An 11,282-nucleotide genomic window follows, 5' to 3' on the forward strand; every position below is an offset into this window, starting at 1 on the left:
CATAGATTAAGGTGTGGAGCTCTGCTGTACCTCGAGTATTAATGCAATTACCATTGTTCTTCTATTCAATTCAGCTTGTTCTTCTTCTAAGATATCACTTGTTCCTCAACTTGATGAATGTGATGATCCGTGACACTCATCATCATTCTCACCTATGAACGTGTGCCTGACAACCACCTCCGTTCTACCTTAGATTGAGTGGATATATTTTGGATCCCTTAATCGAAATCTTCGTGGTATAAGCTAGAATTGATGGCGGCATTCAAGAGAATCCGGAAGGTCTAAACCTTGTCTGTGGTATTCTGAGTAGGATTCAATGATTGAATGACTGTGACGAGCTTCAAACTCCTGAAGGCTGGGCATTAGTGACAGACGTAAAAGAATCAATGGATTCTATTCCAACCTGATTGAGAACTGACAGATGATTAGCCGTGCCGTGACAGGGTGCGTTGAACATTTTCACTGAGAGGACGGGATTGTAGCCACTGACAACGGTGATGCCCAACATATAGCTTGCCATGGAAAGGAGTAAGAAGGATTGGATGAAGACAGTAGGAAAGCAGAGAGACGGAAGGGACAAAGCATCTTCATACGCTTATCTGAAGTTCTCACCAATGAATTGCATAAGTATCTCTATCTTTATCTTTATGTTTTATTCATATATCATCCATAACCATTTGAGTCTGCCTGACTGAGATTTACAAGGTGACCATAGCTTGCTTCATACCAACAATCTCCGTGGGATCGACCCTTACTCGCGTAAGGTTTATTACTTGGACGACCCAGTGCACTTGCTGGTTAGTTGTGCGAAGTTGTGTTAAGACCATGGTATTGAGCACCAAGTTCTTGGGGCCATTACTAGGGATTATTTGAATTGTGAAAAGTAGTGATCACAATTTCGTGCACCAGTCACCTATGCAATTTAGCTGGAATTGTCAAAGAAGGAAGACATCCTCATTAAAGAGGACAAACCCATCACTAAAAAGAGGATGGAGCAAATAAGAGAGCCCACTCACGGACCTCAACAAGAGCATGAGGAAGTTCCTCATCAAGAAATCCCTGAGATGCCTCAAGGGATGCATTTTCCTCCACACAACTATTGGGAGCAACTCAACATCTCTTTGGGAGATTTAAGTTCCAACATGGAGCAACTAAGGATGAAGCACCAAGAGCACTCCATTATTCTCCATGAAATTAGAAAGGATCAAATAGCCATGAGGGAAGAGCAACAAAGGCAAGGAAGAAAGATAGAGGAGCTCAGGCGTTCCATTGGATCTTCAAGAGGAAGAACTAGCCGCCATCACTATGGTGGACCCGTTCCTTGATTTCCTTGTTCTTATTTTTCTGTTTTTCGATTTTATGCTTTATGTGTTATCTATGTTTGTGTCTTCATTACATGATCATTAGTGTCTAGTGTCTATGTCTTAAAGCTATGAATAATTTCATGAATCCTTTACCTTTCTTAAATGAAAAATGTGCCTAATTACAAAAGAACAAGAAGTACTTGAATTTCAAATTTTATCTTGAAATTAGTTTAATTATTTTGATGTGGAGGCAATACATTTTTATTTTCTGAATGAATGCTTGAACAGTGCATATTTTTTATAGTGAAGTTTATGGATGTTAAAATTGTTGGCTCTTGAAAGAATGATGAACAAAGAGAAATGTTATTAATAATCTGAAAAATCATGAAATTGTTTCTTGAAGCAAGAAAAAGTAGTGAATAACAAAGCTTGCAAAAAATAAGAGAAAAAATGGCGAAAAAAGAAAAAAAAGAAAAAGAAAAAGCAAGCAGAAAAAGCCAATAGCCCTTTAAACCAAAAGGCAAGGGTAAAGAGAATCCAAGGCTTTGAGCATTAATGGATAGGAGGGCCCAAAGGAATAAAATCCTGGCCTAAGCGGCTAAATCAAGCTGTCCCTAACCATGTGCTTGTGGCATGCAGGTCCAAGTGAAAAGCATGAGACTGAGTGGTTAAAGTCGTTATCCAAAGCAAAAAAAGTGTGCTTAAGAACTCTGGACACCTCTAACTGGGGACTTTAGCAAAGCTGAGTCACAATCTGAAAAGGTTCACCCAGTTATGTGTCAGTGGCATTTATGTATCTGATGGTACTACTGGAAAACAAAGTGCTTAGGGTCACGGCCAAGACTCATAAAGTAGCTATGTTCAAGAATCAACGTACTGAACTAGGAGAATCAGTAACACTATCTAAAATTCTGAGTTCCTATAGATGTCAATCATTTTGAATTTTAAAGGATAATGTGAGATGCCAAAACTGTTCAGAAGCAAAAAACTACTAGCCCCGCTCATCTAACTTGGACTAAGTTTCATTGATATTGTGAGATTCATTGTATATTCTCTTCTTTTTATTCTATTTTTTTTTTCAGTTGCTTGGGGACAAGCAACAATTTAAGTTTGGTGTTGTGACGAGCGGATAATTTATACGCTTTTTGGCATTTTTTAGGTAGTTTTTAGTATGATTTAGTTAGTTTTTAGTATATAATTATTAGTTTTTATGAAAAAATCACATTTCTGGACTTTACTATGAGTTTGTGTATTTTTCTGTGATTTTAGGTATTTTCTGGCTGAAATTGAGGGACCTAAGCAAAAATCTGATTCAGAGGCTGAAAAAGGACTACAAATGCTGTTGGATTCTGACTTCCCTGCACTCGAAATGGCTTTTTAGGAGATACAGAAACCCAATAGGCGCGATCTCAATTGTGTTGGAAAGTAGACATCTTGAGCTTTCCAGCAATATATAATAGTTCATACTTTTCTTGGGTTTTAACGACGCAAACTGGCATTTAAACGCCAACTTCCTGTCCTATTCTAGCATTAAACGCCAGAACTGAGTTACAAGCTGGAGTTAAACGCCCAAACTGGCACCAAAGCTGGCGTTTAACTCCAAGAAAAGTCTCTACACATGAAAAATTCAATGCTCAGCCCAAGCACACACCAAGTGGGCCCGGAAGTGGATTTCTGTATCATTTACTTATCTCTGTAAACCTTAGCTACTAGTTTTAGTATAAATATTACTTTTTCTCATTGTATTAGACATCTTGGTTAGTTTGGTTTCCTCTCTGGGGCCAAAACCAATGAACACCATTATCATTTATGTATTTTCAACGGTGAAGTTTCTACACACCATATATTAAGGTGTGGAGCTCTACTGTTCCTCGAGTATTAATGCAAAGTATTATTGTTCTTCTATTCAATTCAAGCTTATTCTTATTCTAAGATATTCATTCACACACAAGAACATGATGAATGTGATGATCAAGTGACACTCATCACCATTCTCACTTATGAACGCATGCCTGACAAACACTTCCATTCTACATGAAAACATGCTTGAATTCATATCTCTTGGATCTCTCTTCATCGATTCACATCGTCTCTCCTGACAATAGAGCATTTGAATCCGAGATTAGAATCTTCGTGGTATAGGCTAGAATTAATTGGCAGCATTCCTGAGATCCGGAAAGTCTAAACCTTGTTTGTGGTATTTCGAGTAGGATCTGGGAAGGGATGACTGTGACAAGCTTCAAACTCGCGACTGTGGGGCGCAGTGACAGTGCGCAAAAGGATCACTGGATCTTATTTCGACACGATCGAGAACCAACAGCTGATTAGCCATGCAGTAGCTGTGCCTGGTATTTTTCATCCGAGACGAGAAATCCGACAGTTGATTAGCCATACAGAAACCATAGAGGACCATTTTCACTTAGAGGACGGGAGGTAGCCATTGACAACGGTGATCCCCAACATATAGCTTGCCATGGAAAGGAGTATGAATGATTGAATGAAGGCAGTAGAAAAGCAGAGATTCAGAAGGAATAACGCATCTCCATACACTTATCTGAAATTCCCACCAATGAATTACATAAGTATCTCTATCTTTATTTTATGTTTATCTATCTTTTAATTATCAAAACTCCATAACCATATGAATTCGCCTGACTGAGATTTACAAGATGACCATAGCTTGCTTCAAGCCGACAATCTCTGTGGGATCGACCCTTACTCACGTAAGGTATTACTTGGACGACCCAATACACTTGCTAGTTAGCTACACGAAGTTGTGTATCACGATTTCGTGTACTAGACGCCGCTCTTAGAGTTATAGAGTTATAGCACAACCTGGCTGCAGATGGATCTATGGATACCATCAATCCCGACCTATGGGAATATTGGCTTCAGCACTTACCTTAGAGGCTCGAGTGTGGGCACAAATCATGTCCCACTATATCTTTCTGAGCACTCACGAGTCTTCCTTCACTGCAGACATGGCTATTCTCCTCTGGTGTATCCTTACAGACTAGCCTCTCAACTTACCAAGACACATCCGGCATGCCATGGGACACGTACAAATTGCGGGAAACTTACCTTTTCCCACCTTGGTTTCAAATCTAGTTTCATCAGTCGGAGTCTTCTATAAAGCTGAAGACACTAGAGCAATACTTCCACGGGATGATCAGTATGTCCCCAACGGGAAGTACATCAAACCCCCAATAGCCACTACCAGCCAGACTGCAGACCCGGCCAGTGATATTCCTTCTCCTTCCACACCACAAGCACCTTCCACAAATCAACTACTCCATCAGATACTTAAGAGGTTGGACTGGCAAGACCGGAAGGTAAAGCTAACGGAGCACCGTAACCAGCGCTGATTCACATACCTCAAGGAGCTACTTGTTGGTAACCACCCACCTGAAAAAGACCCAGACACCCCGGACTCCACTTCATTTACCAGCACAGGGAGCCATGACGGTCCCGATTATGGAGACACTGCTACCAGTCCCCCTTTGTTCCTGACCAATGGCACCGAGGACGATGCCAAGCCTTAAATGTATAGAGGTCGGTTAGCACCTAACTTCCGGAGGTAATTTTCTTTTTCTTAACACCAATAAGTTATTTTTTCTTTTGTTAGGATAAGATAGATTGCATAGTAATAAGTGTTTTCATGCATGTTCTATTTGGTTGAAAAATAAAACAATAAGTTTCTTTTTAAGACCCTATTTTTGAAAAATTTCACTAATTTAAATCAAAACCTTTGTGTTAAAACTTGTTAGAAGATTGTAAATTGGAACATGGTTTTAAGCTAGAACACACAACCTGTGAGACTTGAGCTTAATTATATGGTTACATTATTTAACCATAACATTTTATTCTTGTGTGTTTTCTTCTCGATGATGTAATCTATATTTTGTTCTAGTCTATATGTCTAATGTTTAATTGTATTTAAATTCATGCATATGATTTAGGCCATTATTTGATTATTAGCTCACTTATCCTAAATAGCCTACCCTTCCATTTACCTTTGTTAGCCACTTTGACCCTTTTAATCCCCATTTGTTCTATATTTTACCACATCACTAGCTTTAAACGAAAAAACAATTAAATACCCTCAATTGAATCTTTGGTTAGCTTAAGATAGAGATTGTGTATCAACTAAGTGTGGGGAAAAAGTGGGAACATGGGTTAATAAAGGAATGTGTTATGTTTTTACTTTGATAAAATATTGAGAATTTAGGTACCTACTCGTGTAAGACCAGAAAAATAAAAGAAAATCCATGTGCATTGATAAGTTATGTTTACTTTTTCCCTTAAAAATAAATAAATAAATAAATAATATATATATATATATATATATTCAATTAAATAAATAAGTAAATGAATAAGGGGACAAAATTATCCTAATGTTAAAGTTAATGAAAAGATCAATGCACAGGTGATACAAGTTAAAAGAAGGGTTGATGCATGAGTATGTAATGCAAAAGTGGGAAATTATGGGTAGCTAGGCAGAGTTTTAGAAGTTATATAGAGTATGTGTGTATAGGTGAGAGCTTAGGTTAATCAAGGATTCAATTTATAGCTCACTTAGCCATATATATATATATATATATATATATATATATATATATATATATATATATATATCCTCGCCTTTACCTTAGCCCCATTACAACCTTGAAAAGACCTCATGATGTTTGTATTGGTGCATTAAATATTGTTGACTGGTTAGGTGAAGAACAAAGTTTATAAAGCATGACTAGGGAAGGCTAGAGTGAATTACCCTATACACTTGAGTGATTAGAGTGCATATACACCATCAGTGAGGGTCCAACGCTTGACTCTATGTTCCCTGCTTTTATGAGCTATCTTCTTACAAGTTTGCTTCTCTTTTATTATATGATTTGAATCAGTGGAATTTGAATTATTTTTGTCTTAGAGAACTTGTTTGTTTTTAACCAAGTAGATGTAAACATCTTAGCATATAGTTGCATTGACATTCATAGGTTGCATTGCATGAGTCTTACTTTTCCCTACTCATTTATTTTATCTCATTGAGCTAAGCGTGAGGACATGCTAATGTTTAAGTGTGGGGAGTTTGATAAACCACTATTTTATGGTTTATCTTGTGTTTAATTGAGTGGTTTCTTTCAAGTCCTTGCACACTTATTCATATGATTTGCATGATTTTACAATTCCTTCCTAGTCTTGATCTATGGTTGAAAACTTGCTTCCTAGAATCTTTAATTTGTGTATTTTAATTCTCCTTTGTACCATTCGATGCCGTGATCTGTGTGTTAAGTGTTTCAGGCTTTATAGGGCAAGAATAGCTTATAGAATGGAGAGGAAGCTTGCAAAAATGGATGGAACACAAGAAACTAAGGAGATAACCAGCGAGCATTGATGAGCGGATAATTTGTACGCTTTTTGGCATTGTTTTTAGTATGTTTTTAGTAGATTTAGTTAGTTTTTAGTATACTTTTTATTAGTTTTTAGTTAAAATTCACTTTTCTGGACTTTACTATGAGTTTGTGTGTTTTTCTGTGATTTCAGGTATTTTCTGGCTGAAATTGAGGGACCTGAGCAAAAATCTGATTCAGAGACTAAAAGGACTGCAGATGCTGTTGGATTCTGACCTCCCTGCACTCGAAGTGGATTTTCTGGAGCTACAGAAGCACAATTGGCGAGCTCTCAACGGCGTTGGAAAGTAGACATCCTGGGCTTTCCAGCAATGTATAATAGTTCATACTTTGTCCAAGATTTGATGGCCCAAACCGGCGTTCCAAATCAGCTCAAAACTGCCCGGCGTTAAACGCCGGAACTGGCACAAGAATGGGAGTTAAACGCCCAAACTGGCACAAAAGCTGGCATTTAACTCCAAGAAGAGTCTCTACACGAAAATGCTTCAATGCTCAGCCCAAGCACACACCAAGTGGGCCCGGAAGTGGATTTTTATGTCATTTACTCACCTTTGTAATTCTTAAGCTATTAGTTCCCTATAAATAGGACCTTTTGCTATTGTATTTAGATATCGGGGTAGCTATCTTTAGTCTTATGCTATCTTAGATCACTGGGAGGCTGGCCTCACGGCCATGCCTAGACTTTGTTCTTATGTATTTTCAACGGTGGAGTTTCTACACACCATAGATTAAGGTGTGGAGCTCTGCTGTACCTCGAGTATTAATGCAATTACTATTGTTCTTCTATTCAATTCAGCTTGTTCTTATTCCAAGATATTCATTCGCACTCAAGAACATGATGAATGTGATGATTATGTGACGCTCATCATCATTCTCACTTATGAACAAGTGATTGACAACCACTTTTGTTCTACAAGTAAACAAGGCTCTAATGTTTATCTCTTGGGTTCTTTAACCGGAATCTTCGTGGTATAAGCTAGAATTGATGGCGGCATTCAAGAGAATCCGGAAGGTCTAAACCTTGTCTGTGGTATTCTGAGTAGGATTCAATGATTGAATGACTGTGACGAGCTTCAAACTCGCGATTGTGGGGCGTTAGTGACAGACGCAAAAGAATCACTGGATTCTATTCCGACATGATCGAGAACCGACAGCTGGATAGCCGTGCCGTGACAGGGTGCGTTGAACATTTTCACTGAGAGGACGGGACTGTAGCCATTGACAACTGTGATGTCTGAACATACAGCTTGCCATGGAAAGGAGTAAGAAGGATTGGATGAAGACAGTAGGAATGCAGAGAGACGGAAGGGACAAAGCATCTCCATTCACTTATCTGAAGTTCTCACCAATGAATTGCATAAGTATCTCTACCCTTATCTTTATGTTTTATTCATATATCACCCATACCCATTTGAGTCTGCCTGACTAAGATTTACAAGGTGACCATAGCTTGCTTCATACCAACAATCTCCGTGGGATCGACCCTTACTCGCGTAAGGTTTATTACTTTGACGACCCAGTGCACTTGCTGGTTAGTTGTGCGAAGTTGTGTTTATGCCATGGTATTGAGTACCAAGCTTTTGGACTCATTACTAGGGATTATTTGAGTTGTGAAAAGTAGTGATCACAATTTCGCATACCAAGCTTTTGGCGCCGTTGCCGGGGATTGTTTCGAGTATGGACAACTGACGGTTCATCTTGTTGCTTAGATTAGGTATTTTTCAGAGTTCTTAAGAATGAATTCTAGAGTTTCATGATGATCTGTTGAAATCTGGCTGGCTGTGAAGCCATGTCTAATCTTATTGGACCGAGGTTTCAACTTATCATCACAAGAGCTTGTTGATTTCTATCAATCTTGCTATTGGAGCAATGATCTGCTAAGGCTTGGCTGGCCATTGGCCATGTCTAGTGTTTTGGACCGAAGCTTTCTTTGAAAGCTTGGCTGGCTGTGAAGCCATGTCTAATTCCTGGACCGAAGTCTTATACTAGCATTGCAATGATTCCTAGAATTCTCATTAAGAATTTTGATACCTTTATTTTCTTTTCCACTTAATTTTTGAAAAAACCAAAAAAAAAAATTACAAAATCATAAAAACCAAAAATATGTTATGTTTCTTACTGAGGCACTGGTCTCATTTTAAGTTTGATGTCTCATTTTAAGTTTGGTGTCTTGCATGCGTTGTTTATTTGATCTTGGTTCTATTTTCAAGACAATAGTACAGGGAACTGAAGATTCAGTACATGCAGCGGAGGAATTACACAGAAAAAGCTGGGCGTTCAAAACACCCAGTGAAGAAGGGCAGACTGGCGTTTAAACGCCAGCCAGGGTGCCTGGTTGGGCGTTTAACACCCAAAAGGGTAGAGCATTGGGCGTTAAACGCTAGAATGTGCACCATTCTGGGCGTTTAACGCCAGGATGGCACAAGAGGGAAGATTTTGTTTTTAATTCAAATTTTTTTTCAAGTTTTCAAGTTTTTCAAAATCAAATCTTTTTCAAATCATATCTTTTCAATCAATTGTTTTCAAAATCAATTTCTTTCCTTTTTCAAAAATATTTGCTATCAATTAATGATTTGATTGAACATTTCAAGTGTGTTGCCTTTTCTGTTGAGAAAGGTTTAATGTTTGAATCATATCTTTTCTTGTTAGGCAAGTCATTAATTTTTAAAATCAAATCTTTTTAAAATTGTTTTTCAAATCATATCTTTTTCAAAATAATTTTCAATCATATCTTTTTGATTTCTAATTTCAAAATCTTTTTCAAAAATCATTTGATTTCTTTTCCACTTTTAGTTTTCAAAAATCAATTCAAGTTTTTCAAAATGTTTTTTGAAATCTTTTTAACTTAATTTTCGAAAAAAAAAATCTCTTCCCCTCTTCTCACATCCTTCTATTTATGGAGTGACACTCCTTCTCAATGCACAATTCGAACTCTATCTCACTAAGTTCGAATTCTTCTACCTCTTTCTTCTATTTTTCTGTCCCTCTGACACCTTAAGGAATCTCTATACTGTGACATAGAGGATTCCACATTTTCTTGGTCTCTTCTCTTTCATATGAGCAGGAGCAAAGACAAAGGCATTCTTGTTGAGGCTGATCCTGAACTTGAAAGGACCTTAAAGCGAAAGCTAAGAGAAGCTAAGGCACAACTCTCTGTAGAGGACCTAACAAAAATCTTCAAAGAAGAAGAACCCATGGCAGCCAAAAACAACAACAATGCCAATAATGCAAGGAAGGTGCTGGGTGACTTTACTGCACCTACTCCCGACTTCTATGGGAGAAGCATCTCTATCCCTGCCATTGGAGCAAACAACTTTGAGCTTAAGCCTCAATTAGTTTCTCTGATGCAACAAAATTGCAAGTTCCATGGACTTCCATTAGAAGATCCTCATCAGTTTTTAGCTGAGTTCTTGCAGATCTGTGACACTGTCAAGACTAATGGGGTTGACCCTGAGGTCTACAGACTTATGCTATTCCCTTTTGCTGTAAGAGACAGAGCTAGAATATGGTTGGACTTACAACCTAAAGACAGCCTGAACTCTTGGGAAAAGCTAGTCAATGCCTTCTTGGCAAAGTTCTTTCCACCTCAAAAATTGAGTAAGCTTAGAGTGGAAGTCCAAACCTTCAGACAGAAGGAAGGAGAATCCCTCTATGAAGCTTGGGAAAGATACAAACAATTGATCAGAAAATGTCCTTCTGACATGCTTTCTGAATGGAGCATCATAGGTATTTTCTATGATGGACTCTCTGAACTATCCAAGATGTCTTTGGATAGCTCTGCTGGAGGATCTCTTCATCTGAAGAAGACGCCTACAGAAGCTCAAGAACTAATTGAAATGGTTGCAAATAACCAATTCATGTATACTTCTGAAAGGAATCTTGTGAACAATGGGACAAGTCAGAAGAAAGGAGTTCTTGAGATTGATACTCTGAATGCCATACTGGCTCAGAATAAAATATTGACTCAACAAGTCAATTTGATTTCTCAAAGTCTGTCTGGAATGCAAAATGCACCAAACAGTACTAAGGATGCTTCATCTGAAGAAGAAGCTTATGATCCTGAGAACCCTTCAATGGAAGAGGTGAATTACATGGAAGAACCCTATGGAAACACCTATAATTCTTCATGGAGAAATCACCCAAATTTCTCATGGAAGGATCAACAGAAACCTCAACAAGGTTTCAACAACAACAATAGTGGAAGAAACAGGTTTAGCAATGGCAAGCCTTTTCCATCATCTTCTCAGCAATAGACAGAGAATTCTAAGCAGAACCACTCTGACTTAGCAACCATGGTCTCTGATCTAATCAAAACCACTCAAAGTTTCATGACTGAAACAAGATCCTCCATTAGAAATTTGGAGGCACAAGTGGGACAGCTGAGCAAGAAAATTACTGAACTCCCTCCTAGTACCCTTCCAAGCAATACAGAAAAAAATCCAAAAGGAGAGTGCAAGGCCATTAACATGACCTACATGGCCGAACTTGGAGAGGAGGAAGAGGCAGTGAACGCCATTGAGGAAGACCTCAATGGACGTCCACTGGCCTCCAATGAGTTCCCTAATGAGGA

At 38.3% G+C, this 11,282-nt stretch overlaps 1 non-coding gene across 1 annotated transcript; it reads right to left on the bottom strand.

The window, feature by feature from the left end:
• Positions 1-10,311: 10,311 nt before the first annotated feature.
• On the bottom strand, positions 10,312-10,419 carry LOC130952617 (small nucleolar RNA R71). Its single transcript, XR_009074795.1, has one exon. It is a non-coding gene; the product is annotated as a small nucleolar RNA R71 (small nucleolar RNA).
• Between the last annotated feature and the right edge of the window lie 863 nt (positions 10,420-11,282).

This window comes from Arachis stenosperma, chromosome 9, assembly GCF_014773155.1.
Source record: "Arachis stenosperma cultivar V10309 chromosome 9, arast.V10309.gnm1.PFL2, whole genome shotgun sequence".
In the NCBI taxonomy this organism is placed as follows: Eukaryota; Viridiplantae; Streptophyta; class Magnoliopsida; order Fabales; family Fabaceae; genus Arachis; species Arachis stenosperma.